Below are 22,122 nucleotides of genomic sequence, written 5' to 3' on the forward strand. Positions count from 1 at the left end.
CCTAGCCTCGCGCGGAGCAGTGCGCACCCGCGGGGCAGAAGGCAGGGGCGGGCGGCGTCGGGTCCCTGAGGGGAGGGGCGCCTCCCGGCGGCGATCCGCACGGTTAAGGCATCCTGGTAGCGGGTGCGTGCGCGCCGGGTGTACGCAGAACCCGCGAGGGAGGGTCCGGAGCCCTGCGCCCCACCGCGCAGCTGCTGACGACGCGCGCGGGCTTCCCCGGCCCGGGTCTGCGGAGCCAGCCCTGTTACCTAGCGACTCGCTCCGGGGAGCCCACGCTGACGCGTGCGAGGAGCGGGGCTGCGGCAGCCGAGGGGAGGGGCGGATAGCGGAGAAGGGGAGAGGGAGCCCCGGGCGCGGGGCGGGGCGGGGAGGGGAGGGGACGGCTGGCGCCCGGGCCCGGAACTCCTCCCTCTGCCTCTCGCGCGGCTCTGGGGAGGGGGTCGGGACCAGACGCGGCCTCATCCTGGCTTGAAGAAAGACAGAGGCGATGGACAGAGGAGGGCGGGGCGGGTGTGGATGGGGCGAGGCGTGGTGGTGCTCGGTCCCCGGCCCTGAGGCGCAGCAGCAGGTGGCGGCGACGAGGCCCTGGAGACTCGGTGCCCATAGGCGCGCGAGAGGAGCCCTGTCCCTGCGGGAGCGTGGCGAATGTAGCTGTGGGTGCGTGGGTGTGTGACACGCTTCCACCCACGTGGCATACAGGGAACCCGGGGACGTGGGTGAAGGAGGCACCTCCTCCTTCCTCTGGTCTCCCCTCCTTCCTGGACATTTTGCTCTTCTGCTTGTTGCCTCTTCATCAAGGAAGCGCAGGTCGCTTAGCTCCCTGCTCTCAGCTCCTCCTACCTTCCAGAGAAAGGGAGGATGGCCGCGTGGCTGGGGACAGCTGCCTGGTGCTCAGATCACTACCCCGTCCCCCTGACCTGGTGGTGCCGCTCCAGTCCAGCCCAGCATCCAGCTGCCGCCTGGGCAGCCCTATAACCTGCTTCTGGGCGCCTTTGCTTTTCTGGATGTGAGGCCTCTCAAATCTGCTGAGGTTCATATCAGGGTCCCTGCGAATGTTTGCAGATTGTAGGACGTTTTTAAATACTTAGCATCTTTGGTAAATGGATTCTTTGTCCCCAAAGCTCATACTGGTAGCCAAGCGCTGGTACCTAAGGCACTCCATGAGTGGGAGCATGCATCTTCTCCTTATCTTCTGGAGTCTCTCCAGAGTACACATGATACCCAGGAAAGAGGGGCAGGGCGCCTGAGACATCCTCAGAGCCTGCTGAGACCTCTGCATAAGGGAGGTAACCTGCCCGAGTCCATAGGGTGCCTCAGAAGTACAGCTGGACCCAAACCCAGACCTAGTGGTTAGTAGATTCCCAGGGCCCACACCTGTGCCCCTTCGATAGCTCTGTTCGGGGACTCTTCCTTCACTGTGTCTGATAAAAGATGCCCACCTCCTGAAATGCTGCCTCATTCTCATCCCTGCCATAAAATAGAAACTGCCTGCCCCTCACCCACAGGACCACTCCACCACACCCTTTTCCCAGCCTGCTGTTCTCTCCTCCTCGCTGGTGTGGCCATGCATAGTTGCAGGCAGAAGATAGATCTTGCATGGAATGAGAGTCACACCTATCCCTGAGTGCCTCACATGTCCCTGAGGAGCTCTGGGAGATGCTAGGGCCTGAGTATTTGTTCCTGGCCCATCCATAGGATATTTCCTCCTTTTACTTTCTATTTGTGAGATGCCAGTAACTCCCATCAAAAGCCCTACAAATGCATCCAAACAAAAACTATATTAAGAAGCCAAGGTCCAAAGGCAGCATTTTTTTTTTTTTTTTCTGGAGAAAAGTACTTTGCATCCTAGCCTGTGGGTGGCATTCCCCAGTAAAATTCAGAGCAACACCTCTGAATTTCCCATCCAGTTTTCATGGCTGGTGGCTGCAGGCAATTGATCCACAGTAACTCCAGGACTATTTGCTGGTGCCAACTTGGCAGCTGGCCCTTTCTTCAGCACTAACTTCCGATATACAGGTACAATTTGACATCTGATTTGGCCAGGGAGTCCAGTGTTCAGAACAAATGTAGCCTCAGAACTTGTGTTCCATGCACAGCCATATCTGGGCCCACCCCTTCCAGAAGACAAAGCAACCTGTAGGAAAGAGTGAGTTGACAGCATAAGCATTTCAGGCATGGTCTGCAGAGATTTGTTCCTAGCAAAAGCTAGCGTGTTCATCCAGCATGGGTTTGCGGGTGGGTAGGAGGGCTTCCTCCTACACTGCATTATTCTGCAGGCTTTTCTCAAATAGCAGAAGTGTAGAGTGCACAAACAACTAATATTAAGGAAGTCATGCATCCTAGGGCCACACAGGGCTTGTCCAGCTGCAGTGCAATGGGGGAGCACCTCCTCATGCTCTTGATAATTATCTGTGGTGTGAGGCACAGGATTAGACACTAAGCAAGCAGAGATGGTTTAGATAAGTCCTCTACCTTCTGAGTATCAACTGGGGCATTTGTAGAGGGCTTAATCAATTCTTGCTAGGTACTTCAGGGACTGAGAACTTTATCTGTGAGAGTTCACTTTAACCTCATCAAATCCTGTAAGATATGTCCATTATCTATTCTTGAGGGAAGTTTTAAAAGTTTAAGTTCCCTAAAATTACACAGCTAGCAAATGGTGGACTGGATAGTTATAACTCAGTCCTGCTGGTCCTGAAGCCCAGGTTGCTAATAAATATGCTTTACTGTCTGCCAGGCCAAGGGAAAAAGGAGCACAATAATAATATAGAGTCCCTACTGTTGATGCACAGGAGTACCAGTGAGATATGTGTATGTACTCACCAGCGTAGGTCCTGGAACAGAATAAGCTCTTGATAAAAGGTAGCTATAATTTTATCATTAGAACCTCAATATTGTTTTGAATTTATGCCTTCAATTTTATATAGGTTATTAAGTACTATTCTTGGAGCTGCAGAAGAAAGTGATTAGCTGTCTGCAGGCATTGCAGCTGGCTACAGAGATGTCATCTGAGTTGGGCTCTAAGAGTGGGTAGGTGTTGGGTAGGTGGAGAAAGAAAGAGCAAGAACAAACTAATACGCAGGAATGTGTAGGGGAAATGCCCAGAGCTGTATGAATAAGCTGCTGAGAAAGACCTAGGGTTGGAAAGCAGGAGATGGGACAGATGGAGCAAGAACTACTGATGCTGAAAGACATAGGTGGAGGAAGTATCCTGAAGCTATGGAGAGACTGCTTTCCCCCTGAGACCCTGAGGGAGGCAGGGATCTGGGGGAGCCCACAACCCCTGCTAGGTAATGCGGCCCCTACTCCCTAAAGGAGCAAGCAAGCAGATGGCTGTCCGGTGGAGTGCAGCCTGGAGAGAGGGGGTGAGGCAGATAGCTAGGGAAGAGGGTCAGCCTGTAGGTAGCCACCCATGCAAAGATTCAGTAGCTGTGCTTGACCCAGATATCTCTCATCACTCATGAACACCATGGGATCATAGTCCTTGCCAGACTCAGCACATTGCAGGGACATGGTGGGGCATACAGTACACCACACCAGTTACTGTGTAGGAGTGAGGGCTTGATAACCTATACTGAGTGCACTGTTTGCATGACAACCATAAATAGCATGCCATTCTCATTGTTTTGCCAATACTAGCTTTTGTTTCCACAGTCCATTCATTCATTAGTGCATTCATTCATGTAGCAAATATTTATCAAGTGCTTGCTATATTTCAACACTCTGTTGACTTCAGACATTCAGCAGTAAGCATGCTATACGTGCTAGCCTCTTTATTCCATCCAGAAAGGAAGAGACATTGGTTACATTCCCACTGACACTGTATGAGAGTTTCCCTTTCCCTGCATCCTCACCAGCATTTATTATGGTTTGTCTTTTTGGTAACAGCCACTCTAACAGGTATGAGGTGGTATCTGATTGTACTTTTAATTTGCATCACTCTAATCATCAGTGGTGGTGAACATTTTTATACACCTGTTGGCCATTTGCATGTCTCCTTTTAGGAGATGTCTATTCAGGTATTTTTCTGTTAAAAGTAGAACTACTGTATCATCCAGAAATGAGCACATGTCCAAAAGGAATGAAATTAGTATGTAGATATCAGTCAGCACAATAGTGTGGTTAGTCCTAAATCAGACATTGGAGGCATGTGGCTGGACAGAAGAGCACTTCTTTCCAGGAACAAGGAGCTTGGGGAAGATTTCTTGAAGGAGGAGATTTCTAAGATGGGTTCTGAAAGATGAGTAGAAGCCAGCCCAGTGAAAAGAAAAGGTTTGAGGAAGGGAAAATGATCCAGGTATGGAACAACACTTCAGTTGCAAAGACAAACTATGGGAGATTTCTAATGCTAAGAAATTGAGCCCATGGAGAAAAGTCAAGCTCAGCTGTACCTTTGAGAGAAGAAAAACTACATGTAGCTCAGGAGATAAGCATATGATGTGGCAGTGAGGTTAGTGAAATCCAAGAGGGAGAAATTCTCTAGAAATGACCCACAAGAAGTTGAAAACATGCTTCCTTTTAAAAAATTAACTTTTTTATTGAAATAGTTTCCCAGAACCTCCCTACTGTTCTCTGCAATGGCTGTGTTGGTTTACATTCCCATTGACGGCGTATGAAAGTTCCCCGTTTTCCAGTCCTCACTAACGTTTTTTATATTGCCTTTTTTGGTCATAGCCATTCTCAAAGGTAGGAAGTGGTATGTGGTTGTAGTTTTAATCTGTATCTCCCTGATTATTGGTGATGTTGAGCATTTTCATATACCTATTGGCCATTCTTGAGAATGAGTATGTCTCTTCTTGAGAAATATCTATTCAGGTCTTTTGCCTGTTAAAAATGGAAGTACTGTGTCATCCAGCAGTCCCACTACTGGACTATACATCCAGAGGAAATTAAATGAGTATGTTGAAGAGGCATCTTCACTCTGATGTTCACTACACAGGAGCATTCACAGTGGCCAAGTCATAACTGATGACTAGATAAAGAAAGTGCAGTACATATACACAAGGGAATACTCCTTATCCATAAGCAAAGAGTAAAGTTCTGTCATCAGGGCAAACTTAATGAATCTGGAGGACATTATACTATGTGACATAAGCTAGGTCTGGAAAGATAAACACCTCAGAGTCTCACTCACATGTGGAATCTAAACAGGTTGATCTTAGAGAACCAGAGAGTAGAATAGTGGGTACTTGAGGCTGGGGCAAGCAAAAGATAGGGAGGGATTGGTCAGCATATACCATTAACAATATTGTATCTAATATTTCAGGATAGCCAGAAGAGAGGATTTTGAATGTTCTCACCACAGTGTGAGGTATGAGGTGATGCATATGCAAAATACTCTGTGTCATCAATGCATTCATGACTCAAAATTCACACTGTGTCCTAAAAATTAATTACCGTATCAATTAAAGACTAAATTTTAAAAACTAGTATCTCTACTTGTTAACAATTTTGCATTTAAAAAAATAGCGCTTGTGAGTTTCATAGCCTTCTGCTTCCTACGGGCTCTGGTCAAATTCATGGAGTTTGGATGAGACAAGTCCTCAGCCTCAAAGCCGAATCTGGCCAAGCCCATGACCTGAAACTAAGGTTTCCTCCGCAGGGGTCTGGCACTGATAGTTTCTAATAATTTCACATGGCTCTTTACTATTCACAAGGCACATCCACCTTCCTGAGCACCCCTGGCTCAGGTTGGCTCCGGCTGGCTCTGTTGGATCTCCCGCTTCCAAGGAATAGGGTGCCTGCTCAGGGTGGAGCAGGGCCTCCCCAGGAAATCCCCCATCAGTTGGGGACAGGGAGAGCAGCTGGCTGGGCCTGTCCACACAGCCTGCAGCCTCTGGTAGGAGCAGCAGTCTGACCCATTTGCGTTTGTGCCAAAAAGACAGACTGGGATAAGAAACAGGGCCTGAGGGGGGAGTGGCATAAAGAATGAGTGAAATAAAGCAAAGAAAACTCAAACATTTCTGTAGGAAAGGAGGTGTTACGGTCCCAGATCTTCTGCTGTAACTCCCACATCAGAGATGCTATCAAAATAAAATTATCTGTTGACCACACCATAGAGGTGGAGATGGACTTGGAATTAGGACAGCTGAGCAGAGCCGAGATAACTAGAGAAAAGACATAACTGGGGAAAGAGGTGTCATCAGCTTCAATTAGCTGAAGGGATTTCTGATAGGGGAGAATTTGATTAGTTTTCATGCATGGTCCAAAAATCACTGAACTAAGCCACCTGAAACATGGATGGTTTTTTCAGAACAAAGAAGAACACTTTGGCATCGAGACTAGCTCACTGGCCACTTTTGTAAACAAAGGTTTGTTGGCATTGATCGCTCATTCACTTGTGCATTGTCTCTGGTGCCTGCATGCCACAAGAGCAGAGATAAATACTTGCTACAGAGACTGCATGGACCACTAAGCATAAAGTGCTCAGTATCCAGCACTTTACAGAAATAGTTCACCCACCCTTGATTTAGAGAGATCCAGATACCAATGGAATGCCTTGGTAGGTACTGAGTTTCCATTTCCTGTGGTATTTAAGCAAAATCTAAGGCTTGGTAAGCAGTGAAGCTGAAAAAGTTTTAGAAGTCCAGCAGTTATAGACAAGTATTCAAATGTCTTTACTGCCTAATAGTCACAACCATCACAGGTATAACTAATCCATCCACAGAGTAGCCTCAGTAGGATCTCAGGTCCATAGTTTCCCAGCATCATACCTGATGCCCATCAAAGGGAGCAATGACTGGCTCTGCCTGTTTAATAAGACAAGATAGATGACGGACAAATTCAGGCGATCTCAAGGGTGAACAGCTGTTGCAAATCTTTTCACATCCAAGTCTGTCCAACTGGGAGAGAGGCACTCATGTGTAAACTGATTGATGAATAACTATGCGGGTCATTTATAGGCTTCTGTTATACCCAGGTGGCTCGTGCTATGTGTTTGCAAGGGATTAAATTTGGCATCAGCAGAATTAGTTCCATTGGGCTTCCGTTGGGATCTCTAGGGACATCATTTAGCAAACTTGCTGCCAGACTCTGAGTTGGGCAGAGCAGCTGCCCTTGAAGAACCGGTCACCTGGGCCCCAGCCAGCTTGACCGGAATGTAATGACTACCTGGTAGAAACCAAATGCAGAACAAAACATACACAACGAAGCACATCCATGCAGCAAAGCAGCAATACTGCATGATGTTGTTAAAAGAAATTTGTGTGCTTTCCAAATGGAGTAACAAAGAAAATCATGTGGTTCTGGGTTCAGTGGTTCCGGGAAACTATTTCAATAAAAAGTTAATTTTTTAAAAGGAAGCATGTTTTCTCTTAATAGGGAAAAAAGGGTCTGTGACCATATCACTATCTTTTTCTTAGCCAGACTGGATTTAGACAGATTCAAATTCTTCATCTCAGACTCTCTTGAAAACATCATGGTGTGATGGAAACAAAAGAAATTTTTCTCGTGCAGTAATCCACAGCCATCATGCAGATGCAAGGATTTCCTAACCAGAAGAGGAGAATGTCCCTCTGTGAATACCACTGGCAAAGGCCAAACTGATTAAATTCTGCTTTTGGTGTCTTTATTCAAAGTATTGCTTCTCCGTTCCTACATGGCTCAGTCCCACCCACACAGTGAATTCCAAAGCTATCATTGCTTTGAGATTTTCTCCCTTTCCCCCATCAACGTAAAAGGACAGCAGGAACAAATTCCCTTTATATCTTTACACTTTACAGTTTTTCTTGCTGTACCTTTTGCTCTCAGGTGACAGTTAGGTAATTGCAGTGTTTAGCTGCAGATTGTCATTGCAAGTATTCCCAGCAAAGAGACAGATGCCCCTAAGAGCTCTTCTCCTGAGAGTCACTCAGATATCATGTGGCCCCTGATGCATCCGTTCTCCAGCACTTAATCATGTGCAAAACCTCTCCGAACCAAGCCGTGCTTGCTCTCCAGCTAGGAAGTATCTCAGTGTTGCTCTGTGTTTACTTAGAATTTTCAAAAACCACAAAGAATGCCAGGGACTCCTGCTGAGTAAGGCACAGAATAAGCATCAAGAAAAATGCTCCAAATGTTCCATGCCTTCACAGGGATACCCCAAGTCAGGTGCTCTGTTCACTTCTATCCCAGTTTTTGTCTGCTCTCAAAGGCAAGTCTCCTCTGTGGTCTCTTCCTCCCCTGCTCTCCCCTGCAGCCCACAGGATATGCAAACCTTACCCTTAGATTTTTAAATTCTTTTGGCCACCTTCCACATCCACAGCCTGGACATTTTTGAATTCTTAAAAGAGAGTTGATTCTTGTTTCTATTCTTTTGTTATGAAATGTACAGTGTAAGGGGCAAAGCACTAATAGCCATGTCCCCAGTCAATTACAAATAAAATTAGTCCTAAATGTGTTATTTATAATTATCCAGTGTCAGCATGCTGGGCTTGAGTTCCCAAGGTAAAATTGGAAAACATTGTGAAATTAATTGCTCCACGTACAGTCAAATACACATTACTATATTCTAAGGATTAATATTAGTGTAGTAATTCAGCTCAGTTGGGGATACTGGCTCATGAAATAGACATTTCCATAAAATCAGTAAAAATGTGAAGGTCGTCAAAGTCACTCATTCTTTCTTAGCCTCAATTATCCATAATGTTAATATCTCTAAAAGGTGAAAAACTATTCCCCAATGACAAGGAAGTCGAGATAATAATAAGGAAATAACACACCACTGAAACCGTTTCTCAAGCCTGCCGTCTCCACCACACACACACAGTTAACCATGTGGTTCTGTAATGCGAACCTTCTGCTGTCACTTCAGCCACATGTAAAGAAGAGCCTCCTGTGTACAAGGAAGACAAAAGTTCCCCTACTTGGGCTTTCCAACCGAGATCTGGGATAAGACTTGTATTTATTCCAACAAGTCAGCCAGAGGCCAGCCTGTGCTATTGGAAGTTCTGCACAAAGCCAAGTTCACCTCAATATCTTTGTTCTAGATTCTTCTAAGGGACTGATAAGGAGCGAGGAGCTTTAGATGTGTATGGAAAGGTAATGTTCAATAAAATAAGAAGACTGAATTGCTAGGGTGACTACTAATAACCCATTTAGAGAAAATTCCAGCAGTTTTTATATTTTACTGAGAAAAGCAATCTGATGTAATAGTAATAATTAAGATACACATATCTCTGTTGTGGTCTCTTCATCATCTTCATCATCACCAGCATTAATCAAGCCTCTCTTCTATGGTAGGTCTGTCACATATGTATACTAGTCTAAAATTTACAGTCACTACAAGTGCATATCAATATTCCCATGTTGCAGATGAAAGAGCAAAGATCCCAAAATGTCAAAGCTATTTTTAATCTTAAAAAAATCTAAATCCCACTTGATGACTACTCCAAGGGGCAAGAAGCCATTCATTTAATAGCGTTAGTAAAACATATTAAGGTCCAACCAGCCGGAGGCTATCACTAGTAAACTGCAATGTCTTCTGCCACATCAAGGAACATAAAAGTGGAACTTTCAAGGAAAAATTCCTCCTCTTTCAGATTAACAGGCAGATAGTGGCTGGAAAGATTTCATCCATGCCTTCTAAATGGGTGGTATGTTGAACCGCAGGTATTTTCAGAGTCTGCCCACTCAGACCACTTTTTCACTGTTCCCACTTTGGGACAAAGAAAAAAAAATGTTCTTTCATCCCTTATCTGTTTTTTTCTAAACAGTTAAGGCTGAAGCATCAGCAGCTTTAGTAAAGCATCCTTGGATTCATTATGTTTTCAGAGATCATTGAAAACACAAGTCAGAAAGGTACTGTATTAGCTTTCAACCCACGTCTGTCTTCTTAAGTCCTTTCAAGGATCACTCGTTAACTGCATTTCACAGCAGCCTTCACATTTCAAAAGCAAAGTCTTGCTACTGCCTTGAGTAGAATGGAAAAGGCAGATGAAAGTGGAATCAGTGGATATGAAAATGTAGTTATGGTTTCTCTGTCATTTTCCCATTCAATTGTTTAAATGGAGGGTGGGATTTTAGAAGTACAGGGCGTGTGTGTGTGTGTGTGTGTGTGTGTGTGTGTGTGTGTGTAAGCAAGCACGTGCTTAGTGCTTAATCAAATGCCTGGAGAATCTGTAATACAGGAGATGCAAGTGATAGTTCAGAAAGCAGCAGGCAGCAATGGGTCTCTGGTAATGACTTTGAGTTAATACTCCTCAGGGGAAGACGAAAAAAAAAAAAAAAAGAAAGGAAGGAAGGAAAGAAAGCAAGAAACCATAGATACAGCAAAATCTGTCCTACAGACTTAAAATTTGTTAGGTCAGCCAAGCCTTTCAGGTAAAGCAGTACAGACTGTGTTTATCCTGTTCATTTTAAGCCTTACAAGTGGAAGCAACTGTTATTCAAAGGTTATAACCTGCACTGGGAGTTATGGGAGAATAATACAGAAAATGCAACTCTTTTGTTTTTACATTAATGTGAAAATGCTGCCTTAAAAACTACCATAATGCTCCTCTTCTCTCTCTGGACATAAGCTAAGCTAATTAATAAGTATCACAAGTCCAATCACAGGATGGGGTTGCAGGGGTTTCTTTAGTGTAGTGCGATTAGGAAGCCTGTGCAGCCCGAAACAACTGGGGTTTAAGCACCCAGAGATACTGTGTCTGTAATTGTTGCCCTCACTCTGGAGTTAGATTTCTGAGAGAGGTGCACAAACCCATATTAAATCATCCATTCATTAAGAGGCAAACCATGCACAGCTTGTAAAAAATCTATTTGGGATTAATTCTCTTTTATGCATGTTGTTGCTTTTGTTGCCACCAGTAGCAGTGACCATGGATTAAACACCCGTCATGAGCCTTGCAGAATGCTGGCATTTTGCATCTCATTTTATTAATTCCTCCACCAAAACTGAAAGGCAGTCCATATACTACCTCACCTACAGAGAAGAAAGCTCATGGGCAGAGATGTTAAAAACATGTCCAAAGCCAGTTATCTGTTGCTCTGTAACAAATAACCACAACATGTAGTGACTTAGAACAACACACATTTATTTTCTCACTGCTACTGTGGGTCAGAATAGGAGCACAGCTGAGCTGGTTCTTCTTCTCGGAGTCTCTGTCAAAGCTGAAATCCACACATCAGCCAGGCATGAGGTCCTACTTGAAGGCTCAGCAGGGAAATCTCCAATCCATGACACTGTTGGCATAGCTTAGTTCCTGGGGGGATGCTGGACCTAGTGCCACACTTCCTAGCTGACTTCTGGGAAATGCCACCCTCAATCACTTGCCACATGGGTGCCTCCGTCAGCTTGCCTCATCCAAATGGCCAAGTTGGGGGGCTGGGGATTTAGCTCAGTGGCACAGTGCCTGCCTGGCAAGTGCAAGGTCATGAGTTCAATTCCCGGTACCAGAAAAAAACCAAAACTAAATGGACAAGTTGGGAAAGCAACAAAATGAGCCTGCGCTAGAGACAGAGGCATAAGCTTATGTGCACTTTCCTCTGAAGCGACAGCCCATTACCTTTGCTGTATTTTATTGGTTAGAAACAAATCAGAGATCTTTCCCACAATCAAGAAAAGGACTTTGAAGATATCAATATGTAATACAACAACCATTGTTAATTTCCTACCACTTTGGCTGTAACTCTGTATTGCATGTGTTGTTCTTATGCTGTTTTGTAAATGGATGTCTGTTTGTTAATGTTTTCTATCTTTTATTCTTAAAATAAATTGAAAAAAAAGAAAAGGAGATTTTACAAAAATGTAATTACCATGAGATAAGGATCATTGGGACGTCTCTGAGTCTGCCCACCACACTCGCCCACCTAGTTCCAGCAGGTGCCCTTACCATCGTCCAATCCCAGTCCTTTTCCCTGTTGTCCATTCTCCCCAGCAGATTCTGCTTATCCTCGGAGGTTCAGCTCTGGCCACACCTTCTTCCTCCTGGAAATCTCCTCTGGCAACTCCAGCCTTCCTTTTCCTATCCTTCCCAGTTGACCTCTCTAGCAAATCCAAATTTTATCCTAGTTTATCACAGCAGATGTGGCAACTGTAAAACAATTCTGTTAACCATTTTTTTGTGTATAAGCTGTTTGGTAGACTCTCCAAACACACTTTCAAGGAGCACGTTTTCCCAAGCCACATGCCATGTAGCCCCAGAGGTCTGCAAAACCTTCTCAGGGCTCATATTCTGGGGAGAAAGGGAAGACAGAGTTAGGAACCCAAAGCTTCTGTACCCGCTGGAACATCCATTCCCAGAGCTGTGTTAAATTTCATTTGAAGAAATGTTTCATGTTCAATAGAGTTAGGAACTACTTGTCAGAGAAGCAATGTAATGAATGAAAATTACGTTCCCTACTTTGCCCACCAACTTGGTAGTTTTTGGAGAAAATACATTTAAAAATCCAAATTTGATCCTATGTACAGAAGAGGATTTCCAAGAATTGCTAAGATGGAGGGTAGGAAGGGAAGGGAAATATATTGAGTACTTCTATCTACTTAGGACGATGTACTTTTTTATGTGTCTTGCAGGAGTCACTCAGATGTATACTTTCCATGCCCATTGCTCCAGCTTTATTTCCAGCACTCCAGCTTCCTAACTTTGAGACTTAACATGCTTCCACCTGGCCTCCTCTACCAACATAGCCTCAACTCTGTAGACCAAGTGAGCCCCTTAAACTACAGAAGTAACCACACCATCCCCTTTCCTAATTCCCCTCAATGGCATCCTTGGAGACAAAGGCAAAATCCTTGGCTGGCTCAGCTCTATTGAAGACCACCTCCTGGGTCATGAGGGAGCCTGCTTCCTCACATAGCCCTTCACCAGCTAGTCTCCCCTCCGCTGTCACTCATGGGTGCCAGTAGTTCTTGAACAAGCTCTTTGTGCTTCTCAGTGTCCATACATGATGCCCACATATAATGAAAAGCAGCATCAACAACATTTCCCAGTCCCCTTTGCAGTTAGGATGCAGGCACGTGACCTGGGTTCCTCCTATCAGACTGCTCCCAAGGAGAACAGGTGGTAAAGTGTTATGTGAGGAAGTAGGCTCTCTCGTGACCCAGGAGGTGGTCTTCAGTTGGCCATTAGCTGAGAAATCTGATTCCTATGGGAATAGATTCTGCTATGGAGTCTGGGATTGTTGGTGCTGGGTGCTCAGTACTGGCAACTCTGGCATTCTGCTGTGCTGGAGATAAGTCAGGGCTACATAGATTCTGGCTGCACATGTCTTAATCCCGTGAGCCAGTAGAGTAAAGTCTGTGATTTGTCATTAAAGATCCTGGCTAATACAAGATCTACTACATCTCAGTTCTATTGCCACTGCCCCATGCTCTGATCTGCCTGTATTATAAGATGTGGAGTCCAGAACATATCTCATTCTTTCTCTATTTCCTGGGCTTTCCTGAATCACATCCTCTATGTCTGAGATGTTCTTCACTGCCCCTTATTTACTCCTACTTGGTCTTGCCTCTTGACTCTCAAGTCTATGTTGAAGGTGCATCTTTGACCTGTGCTTCCCTACTGAAACACACAAGTGACTGCATTTTAATTGGCAATGAACTTATCTATACCTACTTCTAAACTATAGGCAAGGAATATGTTTGCATTTTTCACCATCTGCAGTGGGCAATTACTCTTTTGCCTGCCCATAATTGTACTTTCCTTTAATTTGGGAAAGGTTCTATCTAGTTCAGTTAGCCAGAATGGGGGCTCCTTCTTCTACCAAGTCCCGCCTGCCGGTCTCATAGGTTAATAGGCGAGCATCTGACACAAGCTGGGCCAATCAGAACCCTTCACTAAGTCTCAAAGCCTGAGATGTGAATTCAGCCTTTTCAGTGCCCATTCCCCTGGTGTCATTTATTTGTCACTTTAAAAGTTAGTGCAAACTTAGTGGCTTCAAACATTTGTTAACTCATAGTGTCTGCAGGTCATAAATGCAAGCAGAGGCTCCCTGCCTCCTATAAGCACCAGTGTCAGATGGTGTTCCAACCTAATCTCAAGGCTCAAAAGGAAAAGGATCCCCTTCCAGATGCACATTGTCATTAGAATTTAGGCCATTGTTGTATGTGGCACTGAAGGTCTTAGTGTGTTGTTTGCTGCTGATGGTAAAAGACTGCTTTCAATAATTACCGATTTGTGGAAAGCTAGCCTCAATTCCTTGACAGATAAGCCAGTTTAGCATGTCTACTGGCTTTGCTCAGGTCAATAGGGGGAAATTTATTACCAAGAAATACATTACAGTCTTAGGAGAGGTAGATCAGAAGTGAGTGTCCTTCATTTTTGCCATACTCTGTTAGTTAGGAGCAGGTCACAGGCCCTGTTCACATTCAAGGGGAGCAGATTACTTAGGGTTATGGGCAGTTGGAGGTTGGAATAGTTGACGGTCATCTCAGACTCCGTGTGGACACACTTGGCTAGGAGAAATAAAAGAGGAAAGCAGAGAGAATAAGAAAAGAAGACCTGGAGAATTATGGGTTCTTCTCCACTTGTATCTGAGCCCCAACTGGTATCTTGGTTACAAGACCCAATAAACTAGCCTGTCATTATACCTTTCTCCACACAACCTGGTGTGCTTTATGTTCATTTCAGCCCCCAAATTTCTAATTCACATGGCACTTTTAGTTCCAGGCACAGTACATTGGTATGAGAGATGATCCTCACAGATATTTCATTGAACCAAACTGAGAATCCTCGCACATATCCAACTACTTTGGCAAATAAGTCACCAAATCATAAGATGCTGGAGCTTAGAGTCCTCTTTTCAACTCGCTCATTTTATATTCTGAGGAAATCGAGAAGGAGAAAGAACAAGTGAGTAATTTGTCCTGGCCACACAGCTAGTCATGTAGTGACAGAGCTCAAAGAGAATTATTAATTCTGACCCTGAGTCTGACCCTTTCAGGGGGAAGAAACACAACCAGATCCCCCTGTTGGAAGATGAGTCTGTCAGCACCGTGGACAGCGGCCCATGGGCGTTGGTTTCTTCCCATTTTGGCCTTGTTTGCCCAATGCTTTCCGGAGTCCATGTAATAAGAGTTGAAATAAAAATACCTGGTATACAAATCAAAACTTAGCTGGACGAAAATATTAGTTTTGATATGATTTGCCATCTCAATATATGCAAGAACTTTATAGCATATCCCTCTTTAGCTGGAAGGGATATAATTTTTCTTAATGCTTGTCAGACAAGGAATTTAGTTTGGTTGCTATTTTTTAACAAGCATTCAGTAATTCTTGATAATCAATTTATTTCAGGAAGAAATCAGCATTCTTGCAATTCAATGATCTAAAAATATGCTCTAGGAAAAATTATTTTATAGCCTTATGCAGAAATCACATCTTTTTTGCTGAATAATGTTCTTTGTTTCTGCAGAGTCATGTGCACTCCCCACTGGTTTGGTTCACATAGCGAAAATAGTTGAAATGTTTGGCTTGCTCTTTTTAATACTTGAAGGGTGTCAGCATGCATTTTGGCATAGCTAGAAGTGGCACACAAGGGGTTTGTGTTCAAATACTTGAAAAAGATAATGTCTCAAATTTGCTAGTTGCAGAAAAAAAAAATTTTTTTTTTTTTTTTTTGGTTTTTCTGCGGTACCGGGAACCGAACTCATGACCTTGCGCTTGCCAGGCAGGCACTTTGCCGGTGAGCTAAATCCCCAGCCCCCATAGTTGCAGAAAATTGAACATTAATATTTTCAGCTGAGAGTGAGTACCTGTTTAAACCTATATGATTCTGTGCTGTTTAACCTATGGGATTCTGTCCCACATTAAGCAGGACAGTGACTTGTGAGCATTAAGACCTGTACAGAGGCCAATTGTCCCTGCTAGCAACAATAGCAGTGTTGCGGTAAAACTTATTACTAAGAGATGTAGGGGGCAGAGACATATTTTCTGTCATGTACACACAAAGCAGCTTCAAAGAAGGCAAAAATATGTGGACGCAAGTATGAGGAGCTAAGAGAAGACTGGTAAAGTCTTGCTCAGTAGGGTTCACTCTCAAATTAGCAATGGTTGGGTCCACCTTCCCCAGCAGATGTTGAACTCCTTGAAGTCAAAAGCCTTGCTATTCATCTTGCTGTCAGCCCTTCCCTATGCCACACAGCAGAGGCACAAGAAAGTCTCCTTGCTTTAAACTAAATGCTTTTCTGAGCCAAGTCACTCAAACAGAGCAGTTCTATGCTGTATAAGAGCTGAATTTGCATTTGCCACCAAATTAGATGTTGTGTCTTTCTCTTCTCTTTTAGGTTTTCACTGCAATATCAGAGGTTTAAAGCAACAAAAAGATGCTAACTAGAACTTGGTGTACCTCACAAAGAAAATCTTTAAAATGGCAACCGTGAAGATAAAACATTACAAAGGAGTACGCAGACTGGTAGTTATTTATTATGGCACGTACCATTTCATTAAAACTTTAGTATAGGAATTTCAATAGGAACATCTGCTTTGAATGCTCCCTAGTGGAGCTACATTTTTCAAAGCTGAGAACCATTGTTAGTTCTTTTCATTGTAACTCAGTACAGTGAAATTACTGACCTATGTGCTGTTACCTATGACAGCTTCAACCTCACTTTTTTGTGCAGCTTGTACTGTTTTGGGTTGTTTTTCTCCTCCATTCTACTGTCAGCTCTGCAAAATGGAGTCTCAAGAAGGCTGTGAGGTTTCTTGGCTTTGCCTTTTATTTACAGTGTAGCCTTGGGAAAGAGATTTGTCCAAGTCTTTTTTCATCTATGATATGGGAACCATAGGCTTGACTCAGAAGTTTCCTATGGGAATTAAATAAATCCAGTGTAGGTCTCACCAGAGACCTACAAAAACTCCTAAAACTGAGCTTGGCATGATGGTGCACTCCTGCAGTACCAGCTACTCAAAAGGCTGAGGCTGGAGGATTGTCATCTTTCTTCCTTTCTTCCCTGCTTCCTTCCCTTCCGTCTCCTGTCCTTTCCTTCCTCCCTTACTTAAAGTCATTTTCAATGTTTCAGCAAAATATTTCTTCTCTGAAAGCAAAGAAAACAGTAGAAGAAGAGTAAGACTGAGATAAATCCATGAAGTCACAGACCTTTCTTGCTTGATCTTTTGGACAGCAAGAGTGGACAGGACAGAGATCAGAGAACACTACACAGGAGGACCTCAACTTGCAGGAGGGGAGTCCCTGCTCCGCAGATTCCAGCCCCGGTTGAGCCCCTGACTGCCTGTGAGATGTCAGTCACGTCTGCTCTCTAAGCTTTGGTTTCCTCACATGAAAAATGGGGATAATAACTGCTGCTTTATAGAATATGAGAGCATGGATGTAAAAGTCCTGTATAAACCACAAAATGCTATACAAGTACCAGTCATGATTTTATTACTAGTTAATAATGAATTTGAAAGCACTAAGAAATTTTAAATGCTAAACTAAAAAAACCCAGAATATTGTCAAGTTTTCCCTTTCATTTCAAAGGTGTGGGAAGCATGGAATCCTCATGCACAAACTAAATTATAAAAGATATATTTTATAATTAGGTAATTGGGAAAGACTGTATTGAATTTTCTCATTTTTGGAACTGATGGCTAGGAATGTGAGTTCCACTACAATTTCTTCAACCTGCATTTGGGACTCAGTCCTAAAGATACAGTGAAGAAGACCCTGCACTTCCCCCACCAAGAAAAGAAAGTGGAAGGGTGTTTCCAGCAGAGGAAGCAACCAGATTCAATAGAAAGAATGGTCTTTTAGGGGATTTGTTGGTAATGGTATGGATTGTGGTTAAGATATTCCTTATAGGTGAATTAATTCTCTATTCAATCTAGCAAGTGTCTAGTAAGTGTCTCTTATTATTTACATTATATTTGCTTTTGATTATAGAACATTTGGGGGGAAATGCTCTTAGTGCGTTACTGGGAGATTTCTGTCTCTGTTTTTAACTTCTGAGCCACTCATGTTATCCCAAAGGAGCTTCAAAAATAGAAATAGCTAGAACTTGAGGACTGGAAGTGGCTTAGAGAAAACATATTTTGGTTTTTTCATCTTGTAGAAATGTGAGCTAAAACCCAGAGAGACCAGGAAGCTAGTAACAAGTTGGAAATATAATCCAGCCTCCTGCCTGCGGCTCTTCTTACTATTCCAAGCTGCTCCTAGCTCTGAAATCTGTCCCTGTCTTCCAGTCTCCACAGCTCCCCTCGCAGACACCTCGCCTGCTGTGTGAACCAATCATTCAGGATGCAAGGTTAAACTCACAGCGACCAGGTACCATTCTTCCAGAAAGCAGATCATTGAGCAGCGACTGAGTTTGGCATCTCAGACAAGCACAATTCTCGTGGGGTTCTTGGTGGTGGGGGAGTGGACCCACCCACTTGTTTGCTGTGTTTTGTAGCACCAGAGACCTACAAAAACTCCTAAAACTGAGCTTGGCATGATGGTGCACTCCTGCAGTACCAGCTACTCAAAAGGCTGAGGCTGCAGGATTGCTTGAGCCCAGGAGTTCAAGGCCAGCCTGGGCAATGTAGAGAGAGCACATCTCTTTCTGAAAACATTCCAGAACTAGTGAAAGTTTCACTTCTTATCTACACTGGGAAATGTGGGAAAGAACAGAGAACTGGAAACTAGCACAAAGAATCTTACCCTAGTCTTTCATAAATCTCCATGTGACACCACGTATCACCTGGCCTTTTCATTCATTATCTGGTCAGTTCATTCAGTCACTGAAGCTTAATGTCATTAAAGCTACAAACTATGCATAAACTCCTGAATAAAACATGGTCTCTGTCTTGCATGGGGCAGTCTACTGGGCAGGGCAGACACATGGAATATATGTGCTATGCTGCGATGCCTGGGCTCACAGAAGGCTGATGCAATCATACCAGACTGGGTGATGTCTAGCAAAGGTTTTTAAGAAAAGGCACAGTTGAAGGTAAGGATGTTTAAGAAGCAAGTGGATTCCAAAAGTAGTCAATATTCACATATGCACACCCTCATCCATCCACACCTCATCCTTTTAGTCTGTTAACAAATGTTGAGCATCTCTATGGGCCATAGGATAAGGAGATAGGAAGGCACAATCCCTGTTCCCAAGGAGTTTCCTGAGCTTGAGCAGAAACACAAAAGAGCAGGTGGATCCAGGGGACAGCAAGGGACTTGCTATGGCTACAGCAAAAGTCCCCCCTCCCATGTAGGAGCAGTAAGAGGAGACACCAGAGATGAGGACAGGCCTGGGACCCAGGGAAAGCCCTTAAGAAAGGTCATAGGAAGTTTAGCTCGAGACTAAAGGAAGGTGCTTGCGAAGGGGGACAAAGGTGACATGACCCAATAGAGCCTTTGGAAAATATTGCTATTGAAGTGTGAGGAATGACGGCAGTGAAGGAGGGGGGAGTAGAGAAAAAGGGAACAATTAGGTGGGTGCTGCCACCAGGGGAAAGATCAGGGTGCCCTGGACATGTGCAGTGGCTGAGGAGACAGCCAGGGTATCACCAAGCAGTGGTCACAGAGTCTTATTTCACATGCTCATTTCCCAAAAGAGAAAGTTGAGAGATAGTAAGTCTAATCCACAGTCGTAACTCTGCAGAATTACCCTGCAAACATAGATGCTCAACCTTGGAAAGCTGATCCTGCACTGGCTCCAGCACTGGCCAAAGAAGCCCACTGTCTTGGGCTGGACCTCAAGCGGTTCAGCATCCATGCCTAGTACCTGGGCTGCCATTCCTCTGGCCTCTGCTCTGTGACTGTCTGCATCTTTCTCCTCGGTGCAGATAGCTGACAGCTGCAGCATCTGCTTGTACCATGTATATTTAGGGTATTATAGCACAGGCAATTTTCTTAGCTGGCCACTCCAGGAAGACAAGGGCTTTAGTGTCAAGGAAGCCATGTGAGGAGGACTTGGGGCAGGTTGGGCCACAGGAGTGGGAAGAGTATCCAGCTAAGAGAAAGAAGAACCACCTCACTGGGGCAGAACCAGATAGCATAGTGGCCCCTGGCAGGACAGCTCTGATTGTCTATGGTCCATGGCTGTCCTGACGGGTCATGGCATCCCTTGCTGTCTGGCAGTGTGGTGAGCATCACCCCGGGTGTGAGGCACGTCGCCACCTTCTTCAACTGGAAGACTGTGGGATGGGAGGAGAGAAAAGAAGTTAGGAGAAGAAAGAGATGTCATAGGGGTCAGGTGGAGCTGGATGGTGGAAGTCTTAGAAACCACAGGAGTCTCCACCCCACCTTCTGCAGCCTCATTCAAGGCTCCAGAGCTGCGATGCTGACACTCTGGTTTAGTGCTTAAGACTGCTGGATCCTTCAAAGTCCTGGGTTTTGTCCAGCCTTTGGGCAAGTTATTCAGCCTCACTGTGTGTTGGTTGCAGAACATGTGTATCACATCTGCTAAGGTGGGGGCTGGGGATTTAGTTCAGCAGCACAGCACCTGCCTGGCAAGCACGAGGTCGTGAGTTCGATTCCCGGTACCAGGAAAAAAAAAAACCAAAAACAATAACAACTGCTAAGGTGATGAAAGGACACGAGGCATGTGGAACCCTCACACAGTGTGTGACAGCAGGAAGTACTCAAGAAAGGCTGGCTGTTCCCCCTGTTTCAGAGGGACACAACAGGCCCCTGGTTTTCTGGCCTGTCTGGTGTTTCATGTTGAATGTCTTTGTGCTGTTTGCACCCTCGGGATCTGGGGATACTCCACAATCAGCAATGCCATTCTTTTTCTAACAGACTCCTGTCGGTTTTGTACGTTTTGCATGATCCCTTCCTTTAGAACGCAGGTTTTCAAAACTCAGTGCAATTTAGAATGACATACTTTCCCCTCGCCGCTGCATGGCTGGGAGGAAAATCAGTCAGGGGTTCTCTGTGCGTACGCTTGGCTGTGGAAATCCTTGGGCTATAAATAGTGCATGTGTGTTTTTTTAATATGATGGACTCATTTTCTCTGATCATAAAATCCATGGCTTCTATTTATAGCCACAATGTTGCCTGCCAGTACTGAGAGACTTTAAAAATAGCTCTCAGGAAGTAAGATGTGCTTGGCCAGCTCTCAGTGTGAAAGCAGCAGAAGGGGCTTGCAGATGGGGGCCAGGGACTCGGGGTCTTCGCATTAATCCCATGCTGACTCTGACTCATCCTCCGTTCCAGGTTCCCTCCGGTCCTGTGCCATCGACTTGAATTACATTTGCTTGGATGAAGAGACCTAGTCATGCATTCATTGAGAACCTGCTTAGGCCAGCCATGCTGCTACGCTTTCAGGAAATAAACAATGTACTAGTACCTGGGTGCCTACAGCCTAGTAGGGGAGACAGACCTGCAAACGCAGGCAGGCTTTCAAGATGAAAGGTGGCGGATGTTGTGACACAGGTGCAGGTGTGAATAAAGTCCTAGGAAACATCAGGAAGATTTGCTTACTGTTCCCTTGGGCAGCAAGAGAGCCACTGTGGGAGATGGAACACTGGCTTCCGAAGATATCCCGATCCTGATCCCGGAGCCCGTGGAAGCCATGTGTAACTGTTCATCATGACGTGGCGACCTGAATGGATGAAGGAGCACCTAGCTGATTAGTCAAACGCAGTTCTGGGCGTGTCTGTGAGTGGCTGGCACGAAGGCCGGCAAACCCAGGGGAGCAAACCAATCCGGATGCAGGTGGCACCAACCATCAGCTTGCAACCTGGACCAGATAAAAGAACAAAGGAGGAAATGTCCTCATTTTGGAAGAGCTCCAGGATTTTCCACTACCTTTGGACACTGGTCACCAGTTTCTTCAGCTTTCCAACTCAAGTTCATACTGCTAACTCCTCCAGGAGCTTCCAGGCCTTTGATCTTAGACTGGTGCTGCACCCTTGCTCCCACACGGGGCAATAGGATGGTAAGCTCAGGAGATTTCAGGATTCAGTGGTCTCGTATCTGACTGTGGATGCACTGGTCCAATCCCACAGCATCCAGCATGGAGAGCCAAAGGGAGACTGTGCATGTCATGGCCAGGAGGCCTTTGATAATATGATCCAGGGGAGACTTTGCAATCTCTGACTGCTGTGCAGTGAGAAGCAGTTTTTGAGCCTCTAGATGCTACTCTCCTGCCGGACTCAGGATCCGTGAGCTTCCCACCCTCACAACCGGGTGTGCGGTGCAGAAGTCTGCACGCTGAGGAGACAAACTGACCTGGGATTTATCTGTGAGCACATCCGTGAGGTTCTCAACTAGAAATGGGGTCAC

Source organism: Chinchilla lanigera, unplaced genomic scaffold (genome assembly GCF_000276665.1).
Source record: "Chinchilla lanigera isolate Chin_1 unplaced genomic scaffold, ChiLan1.0 scaffold00037, whole genome shotgun sequence".
In the NCBI taxonomy this organism is placed as follows: domain Eukaryota; kingdom Metazoa; phylum Chordata; class Mammalia; order Rodentia; family Chinchillidae; genus Chinchilla; species Chinchilla lanigera.